General features: G+C 35.7%; 1 protein-coding gene across 2 annotated transcripts in view; it reads right to left on the bottom strand.

Annotated features, from left to right (window-relative positions):
* The window catches only part of SLC8A1 (solute carrier family 8 member A1), a 401,197-nt gene that overhangs the window by 376,481 nt on the left and 3,224 nt on the right, over positions 1–21,492 (bottom strand). The gene's annotated exons all lie outside the window — the stretch shown is intronic.

Below are 21,492 nucleotides of genomic sequence, written 5' to 3'. Positions count from 1 at the left end.
TGGACAGATAGCACCATTTAATCTCTGATACCACTTCATGGAAAAACGATACTACCAGCCACAGGGAAAGAGAATTTTAAAAATAATCATAAGTGGGGTTAAAAAGTTTAAAGCCAGCTGACTGAATATCTGGCTTTGAGTTTAGCATTAACTTTCAGATAGAAATGAGTATGAGTAAAAGTTTACCCTTTTAGAAGCAAGAGCTACTAAAAGGTGGATAGACAGAATACTAAAAGTCTTTGTCCATGTGTGAAATTTCACAAGATGAGATAAACTGCCAGTCCAGCTTTTTCTATAACCACAAGGGGGACACCTTCTGTAGTCAGAAAAAAAAAAAAAATAGACTGAAACAAAAGTAAAGGATTTTAATGAATAATCCTCCTCTCCCCTCCTGCTAGCTCACCGAGGAAGCTGGTGAAAGACTATAAATGCCAGGGAATTACCATGCCATAGAATTTGGGAGATTCAGGCCCATTCGTATTCTCTCATCTTATTTCACAGATGTGCAGGCAGACTCTCTTGAAACATGATTCCCAAGCTACCCACTTTCTAGTTTGTGTGTGTGTGTGTGTGCGCGCACATGCATGTGTGTATTTTAAGCCCATTTAGCATGTGGAGAAAATGAACATGTTCCCTTTTAACTGTTAAAAGGGAAGTCTCATATGACAGTGTGCTTTTGAGCAAAACCAACTCCGTGTGTGTTTAAGTAAAGTGACCAAGGAGTTCAGGGGAGGAAAAGAAAAACAGACATTTTTGTAATAAGCCACGAATCTCCTAATTCTTCCCACCTGAAATCGTCTTGGATTTTAAAGGTTATTTAAATTCACATGAGTTCTTTCTTTGTTCCGTTTTAGTATTATATGCAATTTGATTTCTTTGCTTGTCTGAGATTTTTCAGGACTGTGTTTATGTCTTATAATTCTTAATATCTTTATTGAAATAGTTCAATAGGAGTGAAGAGAGCACACGAAATGCTCTGTGACTGATGTCCATCTTCAGAGAGAGAGACTTACACTGCTACATGAAACTACATCCCTGGGACAGAGGAAATTATGTTGGATTTGGAAGTAGAATATCTGTGTCAGAGTCCCACAAGATAATCCTAACTATAGCAACAATCATACTCTAACGATAAGAACTGTCATTGATTGAGTGCTTATTCTGTGTCGGGAACAGCATTAACTACTTTACCAACATTCTGTCATGTAACTGTTGCATCAACCCAAGGAGGCTGGCTGAGTTTCTGTTTTACAGATAGCACATTGAAGCTTACAGAACAAGAGAAAGCTGCCTAAGGTGACACATCGCTAGCAATTTATAACAGAAACATAATTAATAATCAAGTCTGTCTGCTCCATTTCACAATCTGTAAAACTAAGGTATAATCTACCTCAAATTTTGCCAGGCTTAAATGGGATTACACGAGCCCCGTAAACCAAAAAGCATACGTACAAACACATGTATTAAGGTGAACATGCCATATAGACGAGGTACAATATCAAAAATAGACTCCACACAAAGCGGGGTGCAAGGCAGAAAAAAGAGAAAGGAACTTTTCTTCCCATGGTCATGGTCTGTGCCTTTTCACCCACGGAAAAGTCTGTTCTTACTTTTCTGACATTCAATGTTACTCACTAGAGATACCAACGCAGCTCTTCCCGGCTGGTGTAACAGGACTGTGACATACTATTAGAAGGGGAGTAGAGTAGAGTTTCACTTTCACTTTGGGATTAGAACACTTTAGTTGGAGAAGGAGAGAAGATAGCAGAAAGCTTGAAGACAAAAGAACAGGCCCACTCAGCTCTCTCCCTTGATACAGATTTGGTATTTAACCTTGAGGCTTCAGCTCCATCGAGAACCATTAAGTGGCTTCTTGACCACATTCCCTGGGGTTAGTCTCTGAGCATGGGAAAGGATCAGAAGGTTTGCTGCCACAGGAACAATCCCCAAACTTTAGCCAATAAAACACTTTTCTAAATCCCCCCAAGCCAAAACAGTGTCCCCTTATTAAGAAGCCATCAGTCAGATTTTACAACCTGATATGAAGACAGGCAGCCCCCTTACGTTCACTTAATGATACACTGCTAACATTTTTACATTGTGTCACTAAATCTGTGTTAAACACGCACCAAAAACTATCTTTTCCCTCTCCTATCAAAAAACACTCCTCACAATTTCAATGACATTAAGCCTATGTAAGATTTTCTTCCACCATGAAACTAGTGAAATTGTGTGGATATCTTACTTATTTTCAAAGAAGCTATGCATCATCTAAACATCAATCATTTGGAATATACAATCACGTATTTATAAGGGCAGATACAATGTACTCGACTTTGAAGCATGTCGTTCATTAAAAAGCATGGCAAGATAAGTTTCTTGTTACTGTTTTAACTTTTGATTTTTGATGTGGATTTTAAACAGACACTTTAGTATTTCAAAAGGAAATAAGCACAGAATAATTTTGTTGTATAGCTTTCAGATCACTTAGTCCTCATTTCACAGGCTATAATTGTTTCTCCAACTTTTCCACTAATATATGGAATGTATAAACTATGTTTGTTTGTATAAGTATAAATATATTAACTTAAGACTGATAAGAACCCAGTATTTCAATAAGTTTCGAGGAAACAAAAGTGAGTGTCCTTTAGGTACTAAATGAATCTTATATACATTTAAAATTTCACATATATGCTGAAGACACAAAGTTGACTATAACAACATAATGTTTTTAGATGATTTGTGGGGATGGGTAGGAGTAGTGGATTCACAACTATCTATTTGGATAACCAAGGGTGTCCAAGAATAAAACTCAAAATGAAAGACTTCGAACGTCAACTTGGCAAATATATTGAACACAAGGTGTTAATAACACTAGTGAAAAGAATCAAAAATTATAAAGTGCAGTAAAGTTTTATAATGACTGAAATCCAGTTGGAACATACGGGAAAAGATGCTGATTATATTATAGAGAATCATACGCATCGTACTGAGATACAAAATAAAAAGATCCGCAAATCAGGAATAATGAAGAATTGACAAGCAATATTTTCTGAAATCTCAGCTTAAAAACCTGGCCATTCACTATACCTTCTATGGAATTTATATTCCTTTAACCTAAGAATGTTAAAACCAACACGAAAGTAGCTCTCTCTCTATAAAAAGGCCAATATTTGAAAACATTACTTGTTTCTCTCCTACATCTACAATTTAACAGTTGTGAAAGCCTTAGGAAGTCATCTAATTCAAGCTCTTATTTTATAGTCAAAGAAGCTTAGGTTTGTAGTTCTCCTTGAAGAGGTCCTTCACGTCCCTTGTAAGTTGGATTCCCAGGTATTTTATTCTCTTTGAAGCAATTGTGAATGGGAGTTCACTCATGATTTGATTCTCTGTTTGTCTGTTATTGGTGTATAAGAATGCTTGTGATTTTTGTACATTGATTTTGTATCCTGAGACTTTGCTGAAGATGCTTATCAGCTTAAGGAGATTTTGGGCTGAGACAATGGGGTTTTCTAGATATACAATCATGTCATCTGCAAACAGGGACAGTTTGACTTCCTCTTTTCCTAATTGAATACCCTTTATTTCCTTCTCCTGCCTAATTGCCCTGGCCAGAACTTCCAACACTATATTGAATAGGAGTAGTGAGAGAGGGCATCCTTGTCTTGTGCCAGTTTTCAAAGGGAATGCTTCCAGTTTTTGCCTATTCAGTATGATATTGGCTGTGGGTTTGCAATAGATAGCTCTTATTGTGATACGTCCCATCAATACCTAATTTATTGAGAGTTTTTAGCATGAAGAGTTGTTGAATTTTGTCAAAGGCCTTTTCTGCATCTATTGAGAGAATCATGTGGTTTTTGTCTTTGGTTCTGTTTATATGCTGGATTACATTTATTGATTTGCATATATTGAACCAGCCTTGCATCCCAGACCACTGCTCAATGAAATAAAAGAGGATACAAACAAATGGAAGAACATTCCATGCTCATGGGTAGGAAGAATCAATATCATGAAAATGGCCATACTGCCCAAGGTAATTTATAGATTCAATGCCATCCCCATCAAGCTACCAATGACTTTCTTCACAGAATTGGCAAAAACTACTTTAAAGTTCATATGGAACCAAAAAAGAGCCCGCATCACCAAGTCAATCCTAAGCCAAAAGAACAAAGCTGGAGGCATCACACTACCTGACTTCAAACTATACTATGAGGCTACAGTAACCAAAACAGCATGGTACTGGTACCAAAACAGAGATATAGATCAATGGAACAGAACAGAGCCCTCAGAAATAACGCTGCATATCTACAACTATCTGATCTTTGGCAAACCTGAGAAAAACAAGCAATGGGGAAAGGATTCCCTATTTAATAAATGGTGCTGGGAAAACTGGCTAGCCATATCTATAAAGCTGAAACTGGATCCCTTCCTTATACCTTATACAAAAATTAATTCAAGATGGATTAAAGACTTAAATGTTAGACCTAAAACCAGAAAAACCCTAGAAGAAAACCTAGGCATTACCATTCAGGACATAGGCATGGGCAAGGACTTCATGTCTAAAACACCAAAAGCAATGGCAACAAAAGCCAAAATTGACAAATGGGATCTAATTAAACTAAAGAGCTTCTGCACAGCAAAAGAAGCTACCATCAGAGTGAACAGGCAACCTACAAAATGGGAGAAAATTTTCGCAACCTACTCATCTGACAAAGGGCTAATATCCAGAATCTACAATGAACTCCAACAAATTTACAAGAAAAAAACAAACAACCCCATCAAAAAGTGGGCAAAGGACATGAACAGACACTTCTCAAAAGAAGACATTTATGCAGCCAAAAAACACATGAAAAAATGCTCACCATCACTGGCCATCAGAGAAATGCAAATCAAAACCACAATGAGATACCATCTCACACCAGTTAGAATGGCAATCATTAAAAAGTCAGGAAACAACAGGATCTGGAGAGGATGTGGAGAAATAGGAACACTTTTACACTCTTGGTGGGACTGTAAACTAGTTCAACCATTGTGGAAGTCGGTGTGGCCATTCCTCAGGGATCTAGAACTAGAAATACCATTTGGCCCAGCCATCCCATTACTGGGTATATACCCAAAGGACTATAAATCATGCTGCTATAAAGACACATGCACACTCATGTTTATTGCAGCACTATTCACAATAGCAAAGACTTGGAACCAACCCAAATGTCCAACAATGATAGACTGAATTAAGAAAATGTGGCACATACACGCCATGGAATACTATGCAGCTGTAAAAAATGATGAGTTCCTGTCCTTTGTAGGGACATGGATGAAATTGGAAATCATCATTCTCAGTAAACTATTGCAAGAACAAAAAACCAAACGCCGCATATTCTCACTCATAGGTGGGAATTGAAAAATGAGAACACATGGACACAGGAAGGGGAACATCACACTCTGGGGACTGTTTTGGGGTGGGGGGAGGGGGGAGGGATAGCTTTAGGAGATATACCTAATGCTAAATGACGAGTTAGTGTGTGCAGCACACCAGCATGGCACATGTATACATATGTAACTAACCTGCACATTGTGCACATGTACCCTAAAACTTAAAGTATAATAAAATAAAATTAAATTAAATTAAATTAAATTAAATTAAATTTTAAAAAAAGAAGCTTAGGTTCAGAAAGTGTAAATTAATTTACAAAGATCACAAAACTTGGGAGTTGGGAAACCAAGCCTAAACCACACTTCTCCCTCTATTATAATCCGGAAATCTTTCCTCAGTTTTTTTTTTTTCCCCAAGACAGAGTCGTGCTCTGTTTCCCAGGCTGGAGTGCAGTGGCACGATCTCAACTCACTGCAACCTCTGCCTCCCAGATTCAAGCAATTCTCCTGCCTCAGCCTCCTGAGTAGCTGGGATTAGAGGCGTGTGCCACCATCTATGTCTATTGACAACCAGTCAGTAGCTATGTTTCATCTTTGTAATGGGTTTTCCTCTTTCTTTTTCTCTCCCCAACATTCCTTTCCTTTCCTCTCCTCTCCTCTTTTTTCCTTTCCTTCCTTCCTTTTTATCTTTTCTTCTTTCATTCTTCTTCACTTGACATCATTTCCTTCTTCAAATATTAATACAACTTGGATAAACTTTTTTTTTCCTTATCTACCTGAAAGTGTGTGCTTTCTCTCCATTACAGGCCTCTACAATCACTACAATAAAATATTTGAATCATTTGACCTGCATTTTGTAATAATAATAATCATAATAATAAACTCTGACAGGTCTGGCTGTCCCACTTCCATGTGGTGACTCCCCTATCACACTTGTAATTGCTTTCAGCTACCTGGACATTATTTTCTCCTCAATCCAATAGCTTTTAAGAAAACCCTGTTTAGTGCAATCATTAAAAATAAACTCTGGCTTCCAAAGAGGAAACACAAACATGAGAGATTGCTCTTGAGATTAAATAAATGATAAACATTTAAAACCAAATGGTGTATATGTGCCACATTTTCTTAATCCAGTCCATCATTGTTGGACATTTGGGTTGGTTCCAAGTCTTTGCTATTGTGAGTAGTGCCACAATAAACATACGTGTGCATGTGTCTTTATAGCAGCATGATTTATATTCCTTTGGGTATATACCCAGTAATGGGATGGCTGGGTCAAATGGTATTTCTAGTTCTGGATCCCTGAGGAATCGTCACACACATATACATATGTAACAAATCTGCACGTTGTGCACATGTACCCTAGAACTTAAAGTATAATGTGTATATATATATATATATAACCAAATGGAAGCTAGATATTGTTTTGTCCCATTTTTTCTTTTGCTCATGCTCAGAAATACTTATATCATTCATTAATGGATGTAATTTGTGTCAGCTATTGGCAGAGCTGGCATTTGAAGCAAGTGCTTCTACCTGTTGGATGATCTGAGTTATATTTCTAAGGAACTGAGGGACAACACTTTATCATGTACCGTGTTTATATGCTTTCTCATCTACTCTCTTATTTGCCCCTATAACCCTAAACCTAGTGATATTTTTATTATTATCATAAATTTACAAATGAAAAAACTGAAGCTAAGATTGAAGTAAAAAAATCATGCTTCTGGGAGGTAAGGTTTGGTACCCAAAAAAATCATACTGCTGGGAGGTGAGGTTTGGTATTAGTTTGTCAACTTTGTAGTCTGTGTACTTTTAACATAAGCCCTACAGGTAAATAAAAGTTAAAAGATGTCTCAGTTGATGCATGATTTCTTGTGTTCATGATAACAAAAATCATTATGAATAGATGATTATCTGAGTCACAAGACGTCATGGAATGAGTGTAGATTTTAGTGTCAGGGGATACATTTAAATTCTGGCTATTTTGCTTATAATGTAGTAGGTCAACAAATGGAATCATACTAATTATTGTTGTTATTAATCTCCTATGCCTGAAAGCAAAAGTGTTTTATGAGGAAAGTGTATCCCATATTAAAAATGTAGGAGGAAAGCGAAGGATCCAAGTTCAGGACAAACTCTTAGAGTGTTTTTTTCTTCTTCTTCAATTATGCCTCCTTATGTTTTCATCAGATGAGAATGAGTAGGACAATTTAAGTAAAATTGATAAGGAATATCAGGGAAAAATGTGTGTAGGAGCAAGTCACAGATGTATCTGTTGGTGAGTTAAAAATCAACATGAACAATGAGAACTTCGTGACAAAATCTACCAATCTATTATCTTGCACAACTGTTGATAGTGAACTTTATAATAAGAGGTCATTCCAGTGGTTATAAAGCCCAGTCTTCTCATTCTACAGGAAAAACAGAGGTATGGAGAAGATCAATGACTGAATTTACATGTCTTGTGGCAGGATTGGAACTTGTAGCCAGGACTTAGGATTTTGAGTACGGTAGTTTTGCTTGCAGTCTCCAGGCACTGAAAGTGATCTCCATTTAAAGAATTACCTTCTTTATTGATAGGATTAGGCTTCATCATAAAGAACTGTCAATGATTCAGTTGGTAGATGCCAGAAATTATGTGATTCTCAGGCAACAAAAAATTATCTATCTATCAATCAATCATTTATCTATCTGTCTAATCTATTTAGATAAATAAAACAGACTCATTCAGGGGCTCCATTTGAAGTGTTCTTTGGAAAACTCTTTCAGCAGTTATGAGGTGCCCACTCATTATCATTGCCTGCTCACTGTCAGGAAACATTTTGACTCTAATAAATGCAAGAATACGAAGCCCAAATCAAGCTTCAGATGCCATCTGAGCATATGACTCTGGTACCTTTGGGATGTTCACACTGCTCTAAATAAACAGATTACTTGGGTAGATTTACTTGGCATGTCTGCTCGTGCACACTGGAAAACTGGGACAAGTTTCCAGATCCAAATGGGTAGAGGAATCAAGGAGTGCCTGATGTTATCTGATTAAAATTCATTTGGAAAAGTATTATTCAAAAGGATTTCAGAACTATCTGAAAAGACAGCATGGCTGTATGGCACGTATTTCAAACAGTTGGATCAAGATCTGAATAATGTTGCTAAAAATGCTAATGGAAGCTTCTCAGTGGCACCATGTGTGGATTTTGCCCTTGATAACCAGATAAACCAGAGCTTGACTTTTAAAAGGTTATTCTGAGGATATTTGTGCATATTAGAAGATGAAATCATTACAAGCAGGGTATTCAATTAAAAGAGAAAGATCCCAATTACTTTCTCATCTGTGAATGTCCCCTCACTTTGAGCCTGGTAAAATTGACAGTTTTTGAGATTGATGAGTTCATATAGTCCTTACAATAAATAGACTGCATATTTTGCAGTTACTCACCCACAGCCTACATATCCTTCAAAATGTGCATGAGTAATGTTAAAAAATCTGTTTAGAATTTAGTAGTCAGGTGGACTTTAGAATGTAAAGAAAAAATAGGATTATTAAAATTAGTTTAACAGCATGGAGTTAAATAAAGAAGGGAAAGACCTCCTGCTTGGGGCATGTGAAATACAAAAGAAAAAATTAACTTCTAAGCATCCATTTTCTTCTAGTTTCTCATCCAATGAGACTATTTTGACTTATTAGCTTTGTTATTCAGTAAAGATTTATCTAGCATACCCACTGTGTGTCAGACACTGTGTCAAGTCCTGAGTATATCAAGGTAAGTAAGATTGATATACACCCTCAAGGCACTTAGAGTCTAATGAAGAGATAGAAAAATACATGTTGACAATATTAAGTACCATTACAGAGATATCCACAGGGGGCAGTGGGAGCAGAAAGGGAAAATATAAATCAGTATTGGGTAAGGGGGAGTTGAGCCTCACAGAAAGAATGGTTCTTTAAATCTCTATTGAGGGTTCATCAAGTGAAAAAGGAGGGAAAAAAGCACTCAAGAAAGAAGGTATTAAATATGTTAGGAAATGGAGATCTGAGCCACTCTGACTAGTTCAGTGAATCATAAGTAGTTTGGTATAACTGGGACAAAGGGTGCTTATGGGGAGACAGTGAGAGACAAACTTAGGGCTACTAGCAATTGATAATAATGGGCAGAACTACAATTTCAAGGGTCTTTGGTATTACGTTAATGAATTTGAATTTTATCCTGAGAGTTATAGGGATTTATTGAAAGATTTTTACATATGGGTGTGCTTGATAAAACTTGTGTTTTAGCAAATCACTTTGGCAACAACGTGGGGAATAGTAGGGAGCAGCCAGGGTGGAGGTAGGACATCTCTTAGCATGCTATTGCAATAACTTATGTAATATAAGAGCTAGATTGTAATGGATATGAGAGACATTCAGGAGGTATGAACTATTGGATTTTGGGACTGATTTGATGTGTTGGGGACACTTAAGAAAAAAAGGGGATCTAAGCTGATTTTCAGTTTACAGTTAACCAAAGAGTTAGATAAATCAGAAAGGTCAGTCAGGTGGATAGTAAAGATGATCAGTTTAAATCACAACATGTTAAATTTGAGTCTTTAGGCTCTGCAGAAATGGGCTGAATAGACAGTTGCATATATTGGTTGGAGGGTGAACAATAAACATTAATAAAGTGAAACTAAAGTCAAAGATAAACATGATGGTAAAACAGTACCTGGCTGCTCCAAATTTGTTCAGACATTTTGCAAAAGTAAATTATATGCCAATGTATTAAACCTTTTTACAAGAGAACATTGAACCAATCAGTAGTCTTTAAGGGACTCTAGAGGTTGAAATAGGAACCACAAGATTGCAAGTATAATTTCAATGTTCAAATTAAAGTCATTCTAACTTCATAAGCTTTAGGGATCTAAAACCTATCAGACAGATAAATGCTGTTGCTTTCTGACCTTCACTGGGATTTTTAACCTAACTACATAAAATTACTTCAGGCCAAATAGAGAAATATGGACTGAACAATACAATTTAATGTAATCCTCCCTAACAACTGTGCTCAAAAATTGCCGACTCTAGATGAATAGTGAGTGGGTGATGCGCTGCAAGGCTCTGTCCTTGGTTTTGTCCAAATACATTGTCAAACTATTGGATGAAGATATAAAATCCATTTTCACTACATTTTCAATGGATATCAAAGTTGAAGACTGAAAGCAGGCTAGATGACATTTAGAATCCATAAAAATCTTAATAGAGGAAATTTAATAGGGGTGGATCTGAAGATCCTGCACCTGAGCTCTCAAAATTACCTAAAAACTATTTCTTGGCTGAGTTGGGGCTGTCAACTCGCTCAACATACAAACTAAATTAATAATAAAATAGAAATAAGAGGACATTCAAAGAAAAACCTTCAGGCACTGATATAAGCCAGAATCCAGTTACATGATAAGAGGATAGACTAAAGAAACTGGAGCCACAGAGAAAATTCGAGAGAAACACAAATAATCGTTGATCTGTGGAGACTTCAAAGAGTGTCACATGGAAGAAGAATCATGTTATATATAATCGCAAGGACTGGAACTAGTGGTATTGGACAAAAAGAAGATACTTTTTTCAGTTCATCTCTGTGCTGCGTTTGCTCACAGTGGAGTAGAGGATAACATTGACTTTAGAGTCAGACTTTTCTAGCTCTACTGTAATTAGCTGTGTAACCTTGGACAGATTTCTTTAGCATTTTTCTGTCTCATTTTCCTCATCTAAAAATGAGGATGATAATAGGATCCAGCTCATAAGGTTATTGTTAGGATTTAGCGAGTTAATATATGTAAATCACTGAGAAAAGTGTCTGGCACATAGGAATTGCTTTTGTGCCAACTTCCACTGTTACCAGGAGCAAAAGGTGAGTTGTTCCCCAAGGAACAAGAGAATTAGAGAGATATTCTTCAAGAAGCTTTTAAAAAAGTATTGGTCATTTGTAAGCCAGGGTCTGTGAGTTGGTGACAGTTCCCAACTGTCCTAGAGGCTGTCTGCGCACACACTTCCCATCAGAGTTTATGGGGGAGCCAACTGCAGGCAACAGTGTTCATCCCAGGACCTAGGACAATCTTCTGGTTGGTTATCAGACCAGCTGAGGCACTCCTGTCATTGCCAAGCTCATCTTCTAGTCTTCATACTTTAATTTTCCATACATGTCTCTGACTTCTGTGTCAATAACCGAGTCAGAATCTGTTTTTCTGGAACACAGTCTTTGCCTCTGATCCCAAGTCCTTGCTGGAGGATAAGGGCAGTGAAGCAATAAGCCTTTATTTAAAATATTCTCGGGTATAAACTGAAGTCCATGGAGCCACAAGCACAAAGCAAATATTTGATGTTTTATAAAAAGTGGGAAAAGGCTTCTTTCTATCTTGAGATCAGAACAACCTTGAGATTTTACTAGCAGCTACATTAGTGTGTTGTTGTTTCTAGACTGTGGTTTGTGTACACATGTAACAATTCATCATCTTGTACATATTAAATATATACCATCTTTATTGGCCAACTTTTTAAAAAACAAACAAACAAACAAACAAACAAACAACAACAAAACCCCCAGGATTTGGAGTATCTCATACTTCTGAGTTATCTACCCAGCAATCTAAGTAAAATTTCTGGGTCAGATCTTTGAATCATGTTCATCATCCTTTCCACTCTATCTATGGACCATACCTTTCTCATATTGAGTTCCACTCATATTGTGTTTCATTGTTTCTTAAAACAATGAAATCAATGGACAAATGGCCTTGAGAAACACTGCATTACTATAACCAGTGGCTCCAATATTCCCAAGACAGATTAACTTATTAAAAGCCCCAATAATTCCTCCAGAATAAATTCCCCTAGAGTAAATTTATCTGAGTTTAACCCAGTAGTTGCTAGTTTGTTCATTCATAAAGTTATTTTTAGCCTGTGGTCCATCAATATCTTATAAATCTAATATTTGGTGAAAAAATGGAACTATTAATTTTAGCAGCCTTTATTTGAACTAAGTATTCATTTATTCTTGAAAAGAGGCTTTTAATTAGGGAAAACATATGTCTCCATTTTCTTGGGACATTCCCAGTTCATTGATGTTGATCCAGTGTCATTATTAATAGCTCCCTCTTTCACTCTGAAAAATATAATTGTTCTGATAATCAATTACATAGACACTGAACCTATAAGGTAAGGTATTATCATCTGACTTTTTTTTTTTTTTTTTTTTTTTTTGGCTTTTGCCTCTCTAGTGTCTATCCTGCCTACTGCAGCCAGGAAGAACTTTTACAAAGGTAAACTAGATCATTTATTTCTCAGCTCATAATCCTCCAGTGGCTTCTAGGACCCTCAGCCAAATCTATAGCTCTCAAAGACCTAGTGATTTAGCTGCTGGCTATATCTCTGACGCAATGTTCGAAAAACTCTCCTACCTGTTCTCACGGGGCTGCTTACTGTCCCTAGTACATATCAAGTTGTTCCTACTTCAAGGCCTTTCCTTTGCTGCATTTTTTCTGTCTGGAAATCTCCCCGGTTATTCACATGACTTGTTTCCTTACTTCATTGAGTTTTCTGCTCAAATTTTATTTCCTGTGATCACCTTATCTAAAAGTGCTTTCTTTTCTCTATCCTTCTCTATCTCTTTATCCTTCTTTACTTTGTATTTGTTTTCTGTATTGTTTGAGTTATATATCAAACACCCCAGTGACATTAACACCCTGGAAACTTCATTAAGTTGTATTTATGTACACTTTGTAAAACATTTCTGCTATTTTCAATTCTTCAAGTAAATTAGCAAAATAGTTAGGAAATAATTGCATACATTTGCTCACTTTAGAAGACTGACATTTTAAATAATGTTGTCAAGTTTCATTTATCTCCCTTATTTCTGGATATTTTGATTCACAAGCACTCTCTTTTGACCTGTATGCTTCTTTTGATGAATATGGATGCAATCTACCTTACTTTGGGAAATGTATCTGTAACTAAATCAGTAACTTAGAGGAAAGGAGCTTTCTAGAAATCACCCAGTACATTCTCCTGGTCGGATAGGGAAATATACTAAGGAAGATAAATGTTTCTTTCATGTACTTCAATGTGTGAATGGACATCTATTTTGGTTTGTGCTTCATCATGTCCTTTTGGGAGGTGCCCCTTGCCCACCTAGTAGGGATCTCAATCCAAGGCCTCATCTCATTTACCACTTATGTGGGACCTGACAAAAGCTTTACAACAAGAATATGTCATCTCCCTGTGGATGCAGAGTGTCCCAGGTCTCAGATTATCTTATAACCAGGGAATCAAAGTGTCAAAGGAACTTTTCCTTCTATCTTTCTACTCAGATGTACTCTGCACCCTCAATCAAGATCTTACCATGAAGCATCAAAGACTGTTTTCATCATCTCTAGACATCTTAACATCATCCTCACAAGAATTTAAATCTCCCCTTGCCCAGCATCCATAGCAATCCTCCAATAGGATTCTGATATGTTCCATTTGGTCCTTTCTAGGCCAATGAATATAGACAGAAAAGCAAACAAAGTGAATATAATCCTAGAAATGGACCTAAATACTATTGAACTTATAGTCACTACAAAACTTTCTTTAGAAAAATTTGTACTCATTGCTACATGGTTTATTTTCCCAATTTAGCTTCCCTTTCCTCATGTCATTCATCTAACCCACTGAAGAAGGCACAATCATTTAGCCAGACTTCCATCTTCCTTCTCAGGTTTGCGGACTATGGTCTAGTTTTCAACCTCTGCAATTTTCTTTTCTTTAGATTCTCAAATTTCATCAATAAATTATTTGAGGGTAAGGGCTGTGTCTTACTCATCATTTTATACACCAAAATATGGTGTTTGAAAGATAGTAGATGTGCAATAAATGCTTGTTGAGTGACTAATAACTAATATTTATTGAGTAATTACTAGGTGACAAAAACTAAACATATACTTTATCTCATTGGTTCTTAAAATAAGAATATAATTGCATTTTAAAAATATTTTTATTCCTTTAGTACAGTTGTGAAGATTTATTAGAGCATTCAAATACTTTCATGTGACTTTGAATAATAAACACATTACTCAGATTAAGTAAAGAATACTCATTTATTCACTTAATTATTCATCAAACATTAATTATCTACTTTGGGTCAGGAAATAGCAGTCCATATGCAATATAAGGAAGATGTCACAGATCTGGTCACATTCCTGGTTAGAACCCTTACCTCCTACTCTCCAGCCACTGATTTCAGAACAAAGTTCCAACTTATTAGCAATATACAGGATTCTCATCATCGCCTCTTCAATCTTATTCCTGACTATCTCATACCTAAAAGCTCGAGCAATAGCAAAACCCTAATAGAGATTAGGCTAGTGGTTATCCTTGAGGGGAAAATGGTCTGGAAAGAGGGATAAAGGGGCCTTCTGAAGTACTGAGGATGGTTCTGTTTCTTGATCTATTTGATGGGTATATGGGTCAATTCCATTTATGAAAATTCCTTGAGCTGCATAATCACATGTTTCTGTAGGTGTAATATACCTCAATAAAGAGTAAACAAAAGAAAACAACAAAGCACCTTTTGTAATAATGAACTATTTCTAGTTTCGCATCAATAATTTGTCTTAATTTTCCCTTTTCTCCAGACTTTGCATATGCTGCTCCCTCAACCCACATCTCTACTGGTCTGTGCCATTAACTCTGTCTCATAGTTCTCACCGAGCTGCTTTGTAACGGCCTGTTTTTGCATACTCTAAGTTCTTCAGAACCATGTCTCCAGCTACTAAATGAACTTGGTATAGTGAGATAGTCACACAATTACACTGGTGTACTTTTTATTCAACATAGTGCTAGAAGTCCTATCTAGAGCAATCAGACAACAGAAGGATATAAAGGGCATCCATATTTGACAGGAAGGAGTCAAACTGTCCTTGTTTGCTGATGATACAATCTGGTTTTGGAAAAACCAAAAGACTCCACATGAAAGCTATTCAACTGCTAAACAAATTTAGTAAAGTTGCAAGATACAAAATCAACACACAGAATTTAGTAGCATTTCCATATGCCAACAGTGAACAATATAAAAAAGAAATAAAAAGTAATCCCATTTACATTAGCCACACACAAAATTAAATACCTAGGAATTAACTTAACCAAAGAAGTGAAAGATTACTACAATGAAAACAATAAAACATTGATGAAAGGAATTGAAGAGGACAACAAAAAATGGAAAATTAATCCATAATCATGCATTGGAAGAACCAATATTGTTAAAATATCTGTATTACCCAAAGCAATCTATAGAGTCAATGCAATTCCTATCAAAATGGCGATGATATTCTTCACTGAAATAGAAAAAATAGTCCTAAAATTTATGTGAGACTACAAAAGACCCAGAATAACTGAAGCTATCCTAAGCAAAAGAACAAAACTGGAGGAATCACATTACCTGGCTTCAAATTATAATGCAGAGCTAGAGTAAATAAAACAGCAGGTTACTGGCATAAAAACAGACACATAGACCAATGGAACAGAATAGAGAACCCAGAAACAAATCCACACACCTATAGATAGTGAACTCAGTTTTACAAAGTTGCCAAGAACATACACTGGGAAAAAGACAGTCTCTTCAGTAAATAGGCCTAGGAAAACTGAATATCCATATGTAGAAGAATGAAACTGGACCTCTGTCTCTCGCTAAATACAACAATCAAATAAAAATGGATTAGAGACTTAAATCTAAGACCTCAAACCATGAAACTACTACAAGAAAACCTTGAAGAACATCTCTAGCACATTGGTCTGGGCAAGATTTCTTGAGCAATACCCCACAAGCACAGGCAACCAAAGCAAAAATGGATAAATGGGATCACATCAATTTAAAAAGTTTCTGTACAGCAAATAATACAATCAACAAAGTGAAGAGGCAACCCACAGAATGAGAGAAAAATATTTGCAAATTACCTATCTGACAAGGGATTAATAACCAGAATATATAAGGAGCTCAAACAACTCTATGAGATACATTCTAATAATCAGATTTTTAAAAATGGCAGCATATTTGAATAGACATTTCTCAAAAGAAGACATACAAATGGTGAACAGGCATATGAAAATGTGCTCAACACCACTGATAGTCAGAGAAATGCAAATCAAAACTACAATGTGATATCTCACCCTAGGTAAAATGGCTTTTACACAACAGACAGGAAATAACAAATGCTGGTGAGGATGTGGTGTAAAGGAACCCTTTGTACACTCTTGGTGGGAATGTAAATTAGTACAACCACTATGGAGAACAGTTTGGAGGTTCCTCAAAAACTAAGAATTGAGCTACATATAATCCAGTAATTCCACTGGTGGGTATATACCCTGCAAAAAAGGAAATCAATATATGGAACTGATATCTGTACTCCTATGTTTGTTGCAGCACTGCTTATAATACCTAAGATTTGGAAGCACCCTAAGCATCTATCAACAAATGAATGGATAAAGAAAATGTGGCACATATACACAATGGTGTACTATTTAGTTTTGATGTTTCTAAACATCAAAAGAATTGAACTCATGGACATAGAGAATAGAAGGATGGTTACCAGAGGCTGGCAAGGGTAGTTAGGGGATGTGGGGAAGGCTAATGGGTACAAAAATAGTTAGAAAGAATGAATAAGACCTACTATTTGCTAGCACATCAGGGTGACTGTAGTCAATAACAATTTAATTGTACATTTTAAAGTATTGTAAAGAGTCTAATGGGATTGTTTATAACTCAAAGGATAAATGCTTGAGGGGATGGATATCCCATTCCCCATGATGTGCTTATTTCACATTGCATGCCTGTATCCAAACATCTCATGTACCCCATACATATATATACTATGTACCCACAAAACATTTTTAAAAATTACAAAAATAGAAAAAAGTAAAAAAGTCACATTGGTGGAAAATGCTCATAGAGCTCAATTCTAGGTGCTACGGAAACACAATAAATGTGTGCATGCATACACACCTACAAATACTCAAACATCTTCTATAGTAGGCTGAATATAAGTCAAAGGGGAGCAGTTGATTTGTGCAACTGTCACTCCCCAACAAAAATAACAATAACAACATTCAGAAGACCTATCTGTACTTTTAGAATCGCTATGCATACATATTTGGAGTACTGGTGTTAAAGATGTCAATGGAGCTTAAATAGGCATTCTGTAAGTTAGGCATTCCACTCTTTTCACATGTAGACTCGTTAAATCACTTGTCCCAGATGTTAAAACCATAGGTCCATGTCAAATTAATTCCCTTAGATAAATGACTAATCTTGACTTAGCCTAATTTCAGTACTGAGAGGTTAGGGAGCACACCAAATCAGTTACTCTTTGTCTGGTTTCTAAACCATCGTTGAACATAACAAGCTTGTGCTCAGATTACCTTCTGCAGAATTTCTCAGAGCTAGTCATGTGTTAGTGTGCCCTCTGGTACCTGAGATGGAGACACATTTTATGCAATATTTCATAGATCCTTTTTTTTTTTTTTTGACCATGGAAAGCTTTACTTCACCAAAGATATGAAAAGACAATTCTTTTCCAACCAAATTTTGAAAACTGTGATTTGGAAGTTTACAACGTTGGTGAATTTTTGGAGGTCTGTTTCTCACCTATTTAATGAATATTTACTGTATCTTTCCTCGAAAAGTAGATACAATTATCCAGTAATTTGGGCATGGTAACCCAAATGGATTATTGAGAAGAAAAAACAAGTTTTGGGGGCATATACTTTTTAGAATGGTTATCTATTTAGTCTGTGTTCCCCAAAAGAGCATGGACTTTTACCTTGGCTCAGGGACACATTTATTGAACATAAGCTAAATTCATAAATGTTATGTAAATTTAGTTTCATTATAACAAAACTTTGGGATTTGGTTTTTAGCATATTGGGTTCTTATTTTGTCTTCCAAATCTTTACATTCCTCAGGAAGGTATAATTGTATAAATTACTCTAGTTTATTGTTGACATGGTTGTTGATAATTTTAAAAAATGTAATCTATCAGGGTCTATAGATTTATGGGACCTGAAGGAATTCAATTTTGTGTTTAAATCTCTAATCTCATTAGTTGTTTTTCCTTTCCCCTGCCTGTAGTAGGGCAGTAGATATTTATCTTTTTAAGCAAAAGAATATTTAAATACTAATGATAGCAAAATAATCTCTGGGAAAATGACATAATAAGTGTTCTTAAATGTGTGGTAGAGTGAAAATAGGGTTAGAAGGTGGACATGACCTCTATTCCTCCGCACATGTCTGGTAGAATGTGAGGAAGAAAGAGGTAAGCTTTCATTTCATTCCCTTTTACAAAAGTACAACAACTGATCAATTTCCCTACACCTTATATGTAAAATTATTACTTTATAACTTTTACAAAACTAAATGCACAACTCACAAAATTGGTAAAAATTGTATGTTGAATTTCCAAAGGTCATATGCTCATAAGCAAATGTAAGTTAATTGTCGAGTGGATTTCTTATTGTTCATTTTAGATTAATCAATGTAAAATTAAATGAAATTTAGCACGTATGGGTGATAGGTCCCTCAATATAATACTAACTTTCATTTAAATGATTCTTATCTCATTTTCCAATCGTCTTTACTTACATAATGTTGCAGAGTGAAGGGAAGGGTGTTAAACATTTCAACATATGTTGATCGAAACATGATTAATATGATAGGCAGGGAGACTACAAGGATGAAATACGGCCACAAAATAATAATTTAACTCTGATATTCAAAAAATGTCTACTCAACACTTTGGAAATGTTAGTTCATAAAGAGCATTTAATGTTATTTTTTATAGAGTTGGTATTCACAAAAACTTTTTCAAGTGATTATTTATTAAACTAAGTGGACTGTAATCTGAGAATAATAATATTATTTTGCTCTTACTCCTTGCCATAACACTACTGAATATCTTTCACACATTAATTTTATTATTTGCTTTCATTTTTAAAAGGCAAGGAAATGACTGTGGAGCAGTGTAGAACAGAGCTTAAATGCAGGCTTCAAATCCTACTTCCTCTTTTTACTAGTTGTGTGATCTTAGGCATATTATTTAACTTTTCTATGTGTCAGTGTTTCCATCTGTAAAATGGGTGACTATCTCATACGGCTAATTGTCAGAATTAATAAATTAATACCTGTAATTTGCTTAGAAGTGTGCTTGGAAAATACTAAAACCTTCATACATATCAAGATAGTTTTTAGGTGACTTGCCCAGCATGGCAGAAAGTAGCATAGTTGGGATTTGAACATAGATTTGTCTGAATCTAGAACTCAGGATTTTAACTGCAACAACAAAAAGACTTTTTATTTCATAGAATGTATTTTATCTATATAAGTGAAGCAATAAAAGTAGTAAAGATTTAAAAGTAGTTTGTTAGAATTGTGTTTCTTTGCATTAAATTCAACAATAGCTTGCAATTGGCAATGGTTCTTAGAATCATTTCATATATAATTGCACTTTGTCTCTCAGAAGGCAAGCTGCTGGGCAGATTAAGGAACTAGAGTTCTAATGATTATTGTGTATTATTTATTGGAATCTAACACATTGCTCAGAATAGAGTACATATTCAATGGCGTCTTCTTTCTCATTTACCTAAAACACCTGGTTCAGAAAATGATTCAAGACATTTCCTCATCCTCATCATTTCTGTTAAGGTATGATTTCATTTTTAAAAGTTTAGGAAGTTCTCGACACTTCCTAGAAAGGTAAAAGTAAAAAAAAAAAAAATCTAAAAAAAGATTTTCCTTTTTTAGAATAAATTTGCCAATTTTTTAGAAAATTGTTGCTATCCAAAATTAACTAACATTCTCTTTCAATATGTCTGTTTGATGATTTTCTAAAACAATATAAAATTTCATTTAGTATCTGTAGTTAAGAACCACAATGTCACATATATATATTTTATAGCTTTCAATAATTGTGGGTAGCATTCACATGGATTCAAGCTAAGGAGTATGATAGATATCAAATAGACACATATCAATCCTTTATTATAGAGAAAACTTCCTTTTAAACATGCTGAAACTTTTAAAATAAGGATTCTGTTAGCAAAGAATATACCGTCGATAAAACTTCCAAAGAAATTATCCTGGGAGAAAGTACATTTTTTTCCTAATCTTCAGCTGTGGTTTTGTTAACTCCTCTTCTGAAATAAATTAGACTGGCAACCACTTTTCTTTAATTGCATAAAGGAAATGATTCTTAATCTTGGTTTCACATTAGAACTTCATGGGATGGACTTAAGTTACCCTTGTCTGGACCCCACTAACATTTAATTCCTCAGGGGTACAATGTGGGCATCACCTACCCTACGTGATTTTCATGTGCAATCAGAGTTGATAACCATGGCTCATATCAGGGAAATAAATCAATGGGATAAGGGAGGCCATTTTCTCCTCAACAGTACCAAGTGCCTCTTGAATTTGTTTCCCTTGTATTACTTCACAGACCTTAAAACTACATTGAAAATTCTCTGGCATACAATTTTCTTCCAATACCTTGTCATGAGACTTGAAAACGTCATGTAACTTTAAGATAAAAAATTGAAAGCGGTTCTTCATAGGCAGATCATGTCTGATCAGAATACCAGGTGAACTGGATCCTAGGAAACCTTCACCTTCCAATGATTGAAGGTGGAGAAATCCTATAGCCTTTCTGGCCTACAGATTCCTTACCAGCACCTTTGCCTAGTCTCAGGCCTTTTGTGTCATTTTTAATGTTCTTAAAATCTTTACTATTCTGTCAGGGACCACTCAGTGTCTCCCAGCTTTTAATCACCTGATCAAGGGGATTTGGAATTTTTTTTTTTTTTTTTAAGAATTGCCAATGATATCTTTTACCTTGAAACATAATGACCTTTTCCGTGGGCCAAAATTTTCCAGGCTTCTGGAAGAGTACATTCCTACTCTTACTTTCATACAAACTCTCTCCCAACATTCAGAAATACTCTTCCCCATCGAATCCTCTAAAAAGTGCTTCCTCCTCTTGTTATTGTCACACCATAGACCAGGCCCACAGCTATCCAGACAGGTCTCATGATGTAGACAGAAGCCTCCAACCTGTGCTCTATGCTAT

Source organism: Pan paniscus, chromosome 12, assembly GCF_029289425.2.
Source record: "Pan paniscus chromosome 12, NHGRI_mPanPan1-v2.0_pri, whole genome shotgun sequence".
Classification (NCBI taxonomy): domain Eukaryota; kingdom Metazoa; phylum Chordata; class Mammalia; order Primates; family Hominidae; genus Pan; species Pan paniscus.
Note: the sequence above shows the minus strand (reverse complement) of the source record. Positions and strands in the feature narration are given on the sequence as shown.